At 37.6% G+C, this 12598-nt stretch overlaps 1 long non-coding RNA gene across 1 annotated transcript in view; it reads right to left on the reverse strand.

Moving 5' to 3' along the window:
- Positions 1–629: 629 nt before the first annotated feature.
- The window catches only part of LOC113834126, a 44460-nt gene continuing 32491 nt past the window's right edge, over positions 630–12598 (reverse strand). Inside the window, exons 5-8 of the long non-coding RNA XR_003482423.2 lie at positions 5830–5953; positions 3058–3225; positions 1758–1835; positions 630–671 (exon numbers count right to left, since the gene is read on the reverse strand). This is a non-coding gene — a long non-coding RNA (uncharacterized LOC113834126). The remainder of the gene's footprint in view (positions 672–1757; positions 1836–3057; positions 3226–5829; positions 5954–12598) is intronic.

Consider the following 12598-nt stretch of genomic DNA (forward strand, 5'->3'; position numbering starts at 1 on the left):
TATGGTTTCTCTAATCTTGTTCTCCTCTGTTCTTCCCCAACTCAACCTTCCTGCTCCCTCATGTCCTCCTCGCCCCTCCTCTTTTCCCCTTCTCATTCTCCTAGCTCCCTCTCGGCTTCCCCCATGCTCCCAATTTCCTCAGGAGATCTTGTCCCTTTCCGCTTCTCTGGGGGACCATCTATGTCTCTCTTAGAGCCTTCCTTGTTTCCTAGCTTCTCTAGTGGTGTGCATTGTAAGCTGGTGATCCTTTGCTCTATGTCTAAAATCCATATACAAGTGAGTATATACCACGTTTGTCTTTTTCCGACTGGGTTACCTAGCTCAGAATGGTTTCTTCTAGTTCTATCCATTTGTCTGTGAATTTCAAGATGCCATTGCTTTTTTCTGCTGAGTAGTACTCCATTGTGTAAAGTACCACATTTTCCCTATCCATTCTGCAGTTGAAGGGCATCTAGGTTGCTTCCAGTTTCTGGCTATTACAAATAATGCTGCTGTGAACATCGTTGAACAGATGTCTTTGTTGTATGAATGTGCTTCTTTTGGGTATATGCCTAAGAGTGGAATTGCTGGATCTTGTGGTAGACTGATTCCCATTTTCCTGAGGAATCACCATGCTGATTTCCAAAGTGGCTGTATGACTTGGCATGGTACCTCCTGAAACTGAGAAGCTTCTGTAAGGCAAAGGACACAGTCAGTAAGACAAATTGGCAGCCCACATAATGGGAAAAGATAATCACCAATCCCACATCTGACAGAGGGCTGATCTCCAAAATTTACAAAGAACTCAAGAAGCTAGTCTCCAAAACACCAAATAATCCAATTAAAAAGTGGGGTGAAGAACTAAATAGAGAATTCTCAATAGAGGAATATAAAATGGCTGAAAGAAACATAAGAAAGTGTTCAACATCCTTAGCCATCAGAGAAATGCAAATCAAAACAGCTCTGGGATACCATCCTACTCCTGTCAGAATAGCTAAAATCAAAAACACCAATGACAGTTTATGCTGGAGATGATGTGGAAAAAGGGGAACACTTCTCCCTTCCTTCTTTTCTATGCATCTTTAATCTTTAGTCCTCTCCATAGAAGTAGAAGTCCATAGCTCTCTCCACAGATTTCAGTAGACTAGCTGGGGGAGGAGTCAGACTTTGCACCCTAAATAAAAATGTTTCTGTCCACACCAAACAAGATTAGACAGTTTATCAGAAAGTGGAAGATGCAAAGGAATTATCCTAGTTTCCAGTTTCCTTTCGAAAAGCACACACCAGTGAAATAAAAGATAAACATATTTTAACTGGCTGTATTTACTAACTGGTAGTTAAAGACAACTTAAACCAATCTTTAGCAGAAATGAACAAAAAAATATTTAAAGCAAAGACTCAAGACCTTACGATTCAGAATATGAGTCCATCACCAGAGGTTACAGCAAGCAAGAGACCAGTCTTATTCACATCCTGTGCCCCAGAAAACATGGATTCTGGGCAGTAAGTCTCAAAGGGTGAGTGACATGACTTTGTCTCTTCATCTCCAGAATCTAACTTAGTGCAGGGTATAGAAAATCTATGTGGTTACAAATTAACCAACAAATGAGAGTCATGGTGAAGGAAGAAGAGGCCAATGGGAAAATGAAAGAAAGAAAAGGAGGGCTTCCAAATACCTCCAGGAAAGGGACATCATTAAACAATAGTTCTGATTGATAAGCAATTGGGCTCCAAACCTTGGTGATCACATGTCAAAAGTAACAGGGAAACAAGGCTACCTCTTGGCACTCCTCTTGGCAAGTCAGGATTTGAAAGGAGAGAAGCAAAACTTTCAGTGCCTGAAAAGACTCCATTTTCTAAAGAGAGAGAGAAAAAGAAGGTGTGGAGTCAGGGTGGGGAGAAGTTAGGGGAAGGTAAATCTTGATTAAAATATGTTATATTAAAATATTTTTAATTTTAAAAAGTAGACTTTAAAGGTAGGGGCTGGGAGTGAGGCTCTGATCAAAGGTAAAAGACATGTGCTCCTCACACCTTTAGAAAGGCAGAATGAGTTTAAGAGGATCATCTGACTTGAAAAGGGGCTCAAGTTGCTGTGAAAAGAAGCCTCTTTATACTTGGAATGTTTAATAGATAAAAACTCTTGAAAACTCTCAAATTTTAATAACCAAAGGGAATGGATATATACCAACAATCATGTTTGATAATTATGGGCTTATTAGCTGTAGACATTGCTCTACAGGCAAAAGCACGTATTGTAGCAGAGAGGGCGCCAGCATCTAGTTTCCAGCACCTACATCAGGTTGCAATCCAATACCCTTTGGCCTTTGGGAGCACCTGCATATACAGGGTATACATAAATTCACCAAGTACTCATACATTTAAATAAAGTATATAAATATTTTAAATATATTTAAAGCATTTTATTATTTCAATTTCTTTTTATCAGTCTCATACAAGCATATTAGCTAAATCATTAATCATTTTCTTGCCACAATTTTCAGAGGCTACTGTTAACAAGTGCAAATGTACTAATAAATGTTCCCTACTATGTCTTGTTACCTAATTGTTTTGCATAATTTAATAATGTTTTGAGAAATTCAAACAAGTAGAAGTGGAGTGATAAATGAAAATTAAACAATAATACTTCAGACTCCTAGTTTTTAAAACATCAACCAAGTAAGGGGCTCCTAAACACTTTTAGATATGTATATTTTCCAAGTTTAGAGTACATAAAGTCACAGTCAATGTCTGTAGATGCAAGGGAACTTCTATTACTAATTAACATAAATCTTCATCTCACAAATCAAAAAGTCTACAGTCTATAAGTAACTTACACTCATTAGAGTAGGTGGTTGCCAAAGCACCATTGTTAACAGAAAGGTCCATCCGGTAAATAATTACACTTCCATTAGGAAGATGGGTACCAGTTCCTCTCACTTTTGTGGAGTGCAAGTTGATGAAAAGGTTTCACCCTGCCATTACAGCATTTGGTACAGGGACAGGTTCATCCAAAATGAACAAGCAATTCTGAGTCATAGCTTCTCTGAAAATGTTATATCACTAGTAATGCAATTGTACCTGAGTCAGAATATCAGATGTTGAAGAGGACTTCACATAGAAGGGTTTTGACCTTATGGTGGACACTATTCCCTCCTGAGTGCAGCTTGAGTTAACTTTCCATGCTCATTTCACAAGTAAGTAAGACTGCATGTGCTGCTGCTTACATGAGAAAGATCATGCCTGTGGCTGCATGGAGTAAAAATGGAATCACTATTGTTAGTCCATCTTTTACAAATACTGTTTATATACATATATCATTATTTTTCACTGGACCCATTGAATTATGTTACTTTTCTACAGAAGAATTTACTTTTAAGTATCATCATTTTGAAGACAAAGGGAAAAAAACCCACTATTCCTTACTGAAATTCAGATATTGCAGTTTTGACTTACATCTCAAGAATCTAGTAAAATAAGCAAGTAACATCAGGAGGAAAACTTCAGTTCCTTGTCCTTAATACTGGATCACACTGCTTCTTGGAAAATAGGCTGGAGAAGGTGAGGTAATACAATAACCAGCAAAGGGCAGGAGCCTGTCGTACATACATGTGCCCTGTTCTGAAAGAACGATGTCATGCTGCCAAGTCTAATACAGAGCATGCTCATTCACACACAAGCTAACTGATATTTAAGGAAAATTTTAAGAACTTTCCTGCTGCACCTCTGTTTTCCCCCCAAGGAGATAATATGGGAAAAAAACATGCAGAGAAAGGAAATACATTCAATGAAAAGTCATAACAAGAAGTACCAATCTAATATAACCAGCATTTACAGGTTTCAGGGTCTGATAAGAAACTCAAATTGCCACATTCTATTAGAGAAAATACCATCTCTTTGCTTAATCTGCTGTTCTGTCTATAGAGCATGGAGTAAAGTGATCTGGCAATTTTATGCTCAGTTTAATTGATGTAAATAATAAAAATGCACAATTCAAGTTAAAAAGTAATATGAAACAGCCTGTTGAAGCTTCCACACTGGGAAAATTAATGAGATTAAATAACTCAAATTCATCTTCATGAACTACAAGTCTTCTCAGACAAGCACAGGACAAAGTCAGCAAGAGTAGTATTTCATAGAATGTTCAATAGCCAGTATATTTCTGAAACAAAGATAGACTTTACTAACATCAAAAACATTTAAGAACATTTGGCAAGATAAGCTGGGATGTAGTGTGGGGCAGACCACCTTTATCCCTTCTACACAGTCGATATAGAACAGTACTCCAACGTTATACCATTCCATTGTTTTTGTTTGTTTGCTTGTTTTTTTACAAAGAAGAAAAAGCACTGCTGGTGGCTACATTGACAACTGCTCATGGAGAGTGTCTGCTATTTTTTGTCATTTGAGTAGAGGATGGATCTAATTGAAGCATCAGATATTTCTATGCTGCAATGCGGTATATTATTGCTAGCCCTCCACCCTTGACAAGGAATACAGGCAATGTTATAAACTCTTCTGACTTACTTTAATATCAACAGACTAGAAAAAACAAATCCATGTGTTGAATATTCCATTGGCCACCAGTATAATAGGTTTATAATAAAAATTTTCATTCATCTTTAATAGACCAAATATACATTCATATGAAGAATTATTATATATTTTTGATCTTTACTATTTTAGTTATTTACAGTTTTCTTGAGCCAACTCGCTAAGGTGCTACTTTGCATTAACTAAAGAAAATTAATCTAATATTTGTGACATCAAACAGAAACAGTGTAATGATAGGTAAAAGCCAAGAGATAAATGAGGAACATTGCAATAGAGGAGTATATTCAAGATAAACAGGGATAAATTTATCATGATAATGATGGCAGGAAAAACTGTTAAATCCAGATAGCAAAGGTGTCCTATGACACTGTAATGTGGATACATAAAGTAGAGTAAGCACATAAACCTGGACAGACACTGCCCTATTTAACTTTCCTGCTAAGTGTTATGAGGAAGAACTTAATGTGATGAAGAAACTCAAACTGAAAAATCAAATAAACTATCCAAGGCCATGACTATAAGTGACAGAGTCAGAATCTGGCCTGTTAACATCTGGGTAACTCCAAAGCGTGTTCTTGGAGCCACAATAAAATTGCTAAGAAATTTGGGTTTCAGCCTACAAATAATGGACACATACTGTTCTGTTCTTACAACATTCTGTGAGTTAAGTAATGGAAAGTGTGATTGCTGTTTTATGGCTAGAGAAACCAAGAAAGATTACTAACTTAAGGCAAGGGAAACAATAGATTCCAAGGACCCAAACCAAGACTCATGCTGGTTTTACATGGTTGGCAAAAAGTACTTTCTAAATATTTGGAGTGTTTTCAATGATTACATAGCTTCAAATATGGAACTTTCAAGAGCACATTCCCAGTCAAATACAATTCCCAGAAAAACTTTGCTGTTCATAGCCAATTAGTTGCTCTTTTGTGATGTCAGTCTGAGAAATCCAAAATATCTAGTGTGACCAAGATAGACCCAGTCAATGGTTTCTGTGCAGTAGCCACTGCCATGCTGAACCACAAACCCCAATATAATGTAAGTAACTGAAAAACAGTGCTCTAAGAATTCTCTTTGGTGTAGCAATAACATTCCTTGTGTGTGATTATAATTGCTGCAAAGAATTTAAACAATCAACTCTTAAACTTATAACCACCATTTAGTCATATCTAATGGAAGTATAAAACCTTGTCTCAAATGTTTTTGTAACTAAAACACAGTAATACTTTTATTGTTCAGATCAAAACTAATAATTAGAAGAGGACTGCTTATTTATAACAGTAATTTAACATTACTCACCCTAGAATATATATAAAAATTCTGCTCACAAAGCAAAGCAGATGCACAAAGAGCCATATTTATTCCTCAGATATGCCACAAAACATTCTTTATGCTTCACAGGATAAAGAAATAGCAGCTTCCTCTGAAAAAGATAGAAATAGAACTCACATGTGCATACCCACACACCCCCCCACACACACACATGCACATGTGTGTTTCAAGGGGAAACTAAGACTTAGAGGAGTTAAAATGTTTTGTAATGTTTACAAACTAGACACGAAGGTCTAAGATAGTAAAGACTCTCAGATACTAGAAAAAGAAATAAAGGAGAAAGAAGTGATACAAAGAATCTTAACATGTATTTAAATGAGTAGAGTTTATTTTTAAAACAAGTGTAAAATGTATATATGCCAAGGAAGAGAATAATACATGAAAAATTTAGATAATGGAGATAATATATGCAAAATATGGCAAACAAACGTAGGAACAGAAGTCTTGTGTCAACTTGACACACAAACTAGAGTTATCTGAAAGGAGAGAACCTCAATTGAGAAAATGCCTCCATAAGATCTGGCTGTAAGGCATTTTCTTAATTAGTAATTGATGGGTAAGGGTCCAACCCATTGTGGGTGTTCCCATCCCTGGGTTGGTGGTCCTGGGTTCTATAAATAAAAGCAGACTGAGCAAGACAGGGAAAGCAAGCCAGCAAGCAGCACCCCTCCATGTCCTCTGTATCAGCTCCTGCCTCCAGGAACTACCATTTGAGCTCCTGCCCTGCCTTCCTTCAGTGATGAGCAATGCTATGGAAATGTAAGCCAAATAAAACCCTTTCCTCCCCCAATTTGCTGTTTGGTCATGGTGTTTCATCACAGCAATAGAAACCATGACTAAGACAGAAGATAACCTCAGAATGACAAAGCATGTCAAAAGAACTATAGCTTTTGCACACAGGTGTGATGCTTTCTGATATCAGGAACAAAAGGATACCCTTCTCACTACTCCTATTCATCCTTGCACTAGAAGTTCTAGTTAATGTTGTAAGACAAAAAAGAAAATGGGAATAATAAATTGGAGATAATAAAACTGTTATTTTTTAGATGACATGACTATGTGTGTGGAAATATCTCAAACAAACAAACAAAAAATCTTGGAACTAAAAAGCAAGTATATCTAGGTCACAGAACTTCACCAATTGGTAAAGGCAAGAGAATCATTAGGGCTGAATTAGGGTTGGGGTGAGAGGCCAGAGTAAAGAATGAAACTGGGGGAAGGGAGGAGAGGGGAAGGGAGGGGGAGAGAAAATGGATAATGGGGCAACAATGCCTCTTGCAGACAGCTAACAAATAAAAGGCCCAATATCAAGAATGATTTACTTCTTTTGGGGTTGTTAGCCAATGAGGTCCCACAGGCCCTCAATGCCATGATTCCCCTCTAGAACTTGAAAGTAAGAACTTGAGTCACAGAGTGTGAGAATTCAAGCTGGTACTGAACTTGAAGCTTCATCCCGATACGATATATTTTTATGGTACTGAAAGGCAATTCGAATGCTACCAGAGGTGAAAATTAACCATCAGTTTTACCCAACTGTGATCCCCCCATGAGCTATAATAACAGCTAGCCTGGCAAGACATACTCACTGGTACAATAGTGTCATAAACTCATGGGGATAACTAGCCACTTTCCAATTGGATTAAAGTCCTGTTCCAGAAGATGAAATTCATATCTGACACTATTATCAGGTCTATAGCTAAACAGAGTATAGGCTCTAGGGAGAACCCACCTTTATTATTCTGCTAAGTGGACATTGTATTAAACTGACACCTAGTGACTTACTGTGTTTCCCATATATTAAGGAATTATCAGCTCTCATCAGAAAAGCTTGTATTTTCAGAAGATGGTGTTAACATAGACCTATAGCTGGTCAAGGCACAGAGAATAAGTCACTGCAGAAAGCTCAGCCCCACATGAGGCATCTGTATCAGTCATACCCACTCCTCCCAAAGATCATAAGAACCAGAGGTGGTGGATAACCACAAGGAAACAGTGTGTTATCAACACAGCCAAGCAGTTGCACATGTGAACTCACAACAATTATGACAGTAGACACAAGACCTGTGCAAGCTCAAGTCAGACCAAATCCCAACAAGAAGAGGAGAGGTGAGCACACAGTCTCATCCCTAGCTGAGGCACAGTCTTATCCCTAGCTGAGAGCTCTTCTAACTGATAGCTGCTGGGAGAATGAGTGTCAGTTTTCTTTAATGGTTTGATTACCCCCACTCCATGGTAGGTTAATCAACTCAAGGGGAAAGAATACATGGGCAGCACAAATTAGACTTGATGGGTTAAGAAAGAAAGAAAGAAAGAAAGAAAGAAAGAAAGAAAGGAGGGAGGGAGGGAGGGAGGACAAAGAGAGAAGAGAGGATGAAATTGAATGGTTAGGGAAACTAGAAGTAGATTTGAGATGATTTGAGATGAGATGGAGTGGGCAGTGAATATAATCAAAACACATTCTATCAAATTCTGGAAGAACTGATAAAAATATTAGAAAAAATTCACACAAAAAATAAAACTCCACTTTTTAGTTATCATCAAAAATTAGTTAATTAAATTAGTTAATTAAAAATAAAGTTACTGGGAAATCAGCATAGGAATGATCCAGACCCCCATGAATGTGGGTGTCAGTGAGGAGGCCTCAGAAATCTATGGGACCTCTTGTAGTAGATCAGTACTTATCCCTAGTATAGGAATAGACTTTGGGAGCCCATTCCACATAGAGGGATACTCCCTGAGCCTACACACATGGGGGAGGGCCTAGGCCCTATCCCAAAGGATGTGACAGACTCTGAAGACCCCCCATAGAAGACTTTATCCTCTCTGGGGAGTAGAAAGGGTATGGGATAGGTAGGGTATCCTACCTATCCTACCTATCCTAGGGTAGGGTATCCTACCCTATGTAGGGGAGGAGGGAAGGGAGAAGGAACTGGGATTCACATGTAAAACAATCGTGTTTCTAATTTAAATTTAAAAAATGGGAAAAGTAAAAAAAAATAAACACATAAATAAATAAATAAATAAATAAAAATAAAGTTACTAAAGAGTAGGAATGGGCTCCTGAGTCACACACTCCTAACAGAGAAGCTGTAGGCAGTATACAGTCTCTGGGAAAGGAAAGGGCAGTCTTTTAAAGGCTATGTTCTCTGGGAGGTTGGCCAGGCTCCAGTGGGTGGTCGCATGCCTTGTACGTATGTAGGCAATAGAAATTGGACTTGATTGTTCATTAAGAAACAAACAAACAAAACCACTATGCATGAAGTTGGGGAGAGAAGGGGGAAGATCTGTGAGGAGTTAGGGGAGGAGTGAGGCTTAATATGATAGAAATCCATTGTATGAAATTCTCAAAGAATTAATAGAAATCATATATGCTTATAAAAATTTAAAGCTGAAGAATAAACAATTTATATTAGGACCATATGTATATATACACACATATTATATATTACAATATATAATATGTTTTTTCTATATGAAGAAAAAACAACTTTGATGGAAGAAATAAGAAAATCCAAATAAATGGAAAGCATTGTGTTCATAGACTGAAACACTCATCTTTTTTTTTTCCAGACAGGGTTTCTCTATGTAACAGTTCTGGCTGTCATGGGTGCTTTGTAAACCAGGCTGGCCCTGAACTCCCAGAGGCCTCTGCCTCCCAAGTGCTAGGATTAAAGGCATATACTATCACCACACAGGTGAAACACTTATCATGAAACCCACAGAAACAGCTGACCTGAACAAGAGAGAGCTCTTGGTCCCCAGACTGATAGCTGGGAAACCAGCATGGGACTGATCCAGACCCCCTGAATGTGGGTGTCAGTTAGGAGACCTTGGAAATCTATGGGGCCTCTTGTAGTGGATCAGTACTTATCCCTAGCATAGGAATGGACTCTGGGAGCCCATCCTACATGGAGGGATACTCCATGAGCCTAGACACAAGGGGGTTGTCCTAGGCCCTATCCCACAGGATATGACAGACTTTGAAGACCCCCCTATTGAAGGCCTCACCCTCCCTGGGGAGCAGATACGGTATGGGATAGGTAGGGTATTAGTTGGGGGGGCAGGGGAGAGAGACGGACCTGAGATTAATGTAAAATAATCTTCTTTCTAATTAAAATTAAAATAAAAAGATGTCAATTCTTCTAGGCTTGGTCTACAGTTTCAGTGCACAACAAAAACTCCATAGGTTATAAATAAAAACGTTTAAAGAAATCCATGCATAATGGCATAAGCCTGTAAATCTCATTACTTGGGAGTCTAAGGTAGAAGAATTGCATGAGGCTACCGTGGACCACATAGTAAGGCTTTATTTCAGTGTGTGTGTGTGTGTGTGTGTGTGTGTGTGTGTGTGTGTGTGAAAGCTCTAGAATTGCCACCACAATACTAAAGAAGAAAGTAGGACTGTCATAGCCACCGCTCTATTGCTGTGAAGAGACACCACGACCAAGGCAACTCTTATAGAAGAAACTGTTAAATTGGACTGGCTTACACTTTCAGAGGCTGACTCCATTTCATCCTGGTGGGACATGATGGCAGGCAGGCATGGTGCTGGAGAAGTAACTAAGAGCTACATCCTGAATCACAAGTAGAGAAAGAGGGAGAGAGATACAGATTGGGCCTGGCATGGGCTTTTGAAACCTCAACACCCCCCACCTCTGTGACACACTTCATCCAACAAGGCCACACTTCCTAATCCTTCTCAGTAGTGTTACTCCCCAGTAACTCAGAATTCAAATATATGAGCCTACAGGAGCCATTCTTAGTTAAAGCGTTACAAGGGTCAATACTGCCAAATTTGGAGTTAAGTGACAGTGACTATAATAATGTAGAATTGGTGACATACTATATGGTAAAACAGAAAAGATAGTAGAAACTAACCTACAAATACAATCATCTGACTTTGGCTAAAGCAGAAAGGACAACTAAACCCAAAAGGGTGGTTTTGTCCATAAATGTTGCTTAAAAATGTGTTCATATGCAAAAAAATCTAGATTCATACTTTACACTTGCCATTAAAAACTTACTCAAAGTGTATCACAGACTTCAATGTAAAAATGAAAACCTAAAACTTTCAGAAGAAAACATAGGAAAATAGATATTTGTGTATTGTGGTTTAATGATGAATTTTGTACATCAAAAGTACAACCCATAAAAAGTGAAAATCATAATTCAGAATCAAGATTTCTTCTGTATGAAAGACAATGTAAAGAAAAACAACAAACCACACACTAGAATTAAAAACTGCAAAATAAATATCCATTAAGAGAATAAATATCCATTAAGAGACTTTTATCCAAAATGTATTTAAGACTCTTAAAAATCAATTAAAGAACGGATCAACTTTATAAATTGACAAAATTGGAGCAAGCACCTCACCAAAAGTCAAAATCATATGGAAAGTAAATCTAGGTTTAACATAATTCATCTCTGGAGAGTTGCAAATTAAAACTAGATGTAGATACCTCAGAATGGTTAAAATCTATAAATAGAAAACACCTATTTTGTTGGCAAGGGTGCAAGACATTGCAACTCTCATTCATAGATGGTGGGTTCAAATACTTTGGAAGATACACACTCTGCAAAGGTAAATACTTTTATAATCTGATCTAATAATTGCACTCCTATGTATTTACCTCATAGAACTCTTTATGTCCACACAAAATAACAACACACAAATGTTTACAGAAGCTTTAAACAGTCATGTAGAATATAACCATTTATGATCACTAGAAACTGGAAGCAACTAAGAAATTCTTCAATGAGTGAATAGACAAGCAAACTGTGATATAGTCCTATAATGGAATGTTATTCAGCAATAAAAAGATATAAACCCTAAGATAATGAAAAGTTATACAGAGTTTTACCTGCATTGTTACAAGTGAAAGTGAGCAGTATATGCCCTGATCTCAATTATATCACATTTTGTAAAAGTCAAAGCTGGTGCTATATAATTTTTTTAAATGGTCTTCAGCAATAAGGTCTTATAATCAAGCTCTGGTGGCCAACCAGGAGAATACGATTTTCCAGAGTGCTCAGCCATAAATGATATGTCTATACCACACCCCTTCCCAAGGTTTGAGCATTAAAGCAAAAAAGGGTTGGAAAGATTCTAAGAGCAAGAAGTCAGAAAGGACTGAAGCAAAACAGTGTCTTCTGGACATGACAAGACAACTACACTCATGAATTGTGGTCATCTATACAGATATGAACAAGATCAACCCAGTCAACATTCTAGCATAGGGGAGGAAGGGGTTCCTGAGCCCTCATCCCTAACTGTGCAGCTTTAGACAACAGATGACTTCTACAAGAAGGAAAGTTCTCTTCTTTTAAGAGTGTGGCTCTTGGTAAGTCAATCACTCTCCAGTGTGTGGCCCCCACATGGATGAATTTGTGGTTAGTACAAATTGGAGTTTATGGATTAATAAATTAAAAATGTAAAAATATAAATATTTCAAAAGAGGATACAAAGTTTGGGGTAGGGTGTTAAGCATGGATATTGGAAGAGAAAGGGAAGGAATTGGGGTGAGGATGATCAAAGCACACTGTATGAAATTCTCAAAGAATTTTTTATGAAAACATTATTAAATAGCCTATTGGTTATGGGGGAAGGAGGCATGAAGGTAAAAACATACAGCAGCATAGATAGTTTGTGCCAGTAAAATGATTCTAAACATTACTAACATGATAGCTACATGACATTATACAATTTCCCAAAGAGTAAGCTTAAAGTTATAAA

The sequence above is a fragment of the Cricetulus griseus genome, chromosome 2 (assembly GCF_003668045.3).
Source record: "Cricetulus griseus strain 17A/GY chromosome 2, alternate assembly CriGri-PICRH-1.0, whole genome shotgun sequence".
Classification (NCBI taxonomy): Eukaryota; Metazoa; Chordata; class Mammalia; order Rodentia; family Cricetidae; genus Cricetulus; species Cricetulus griseus.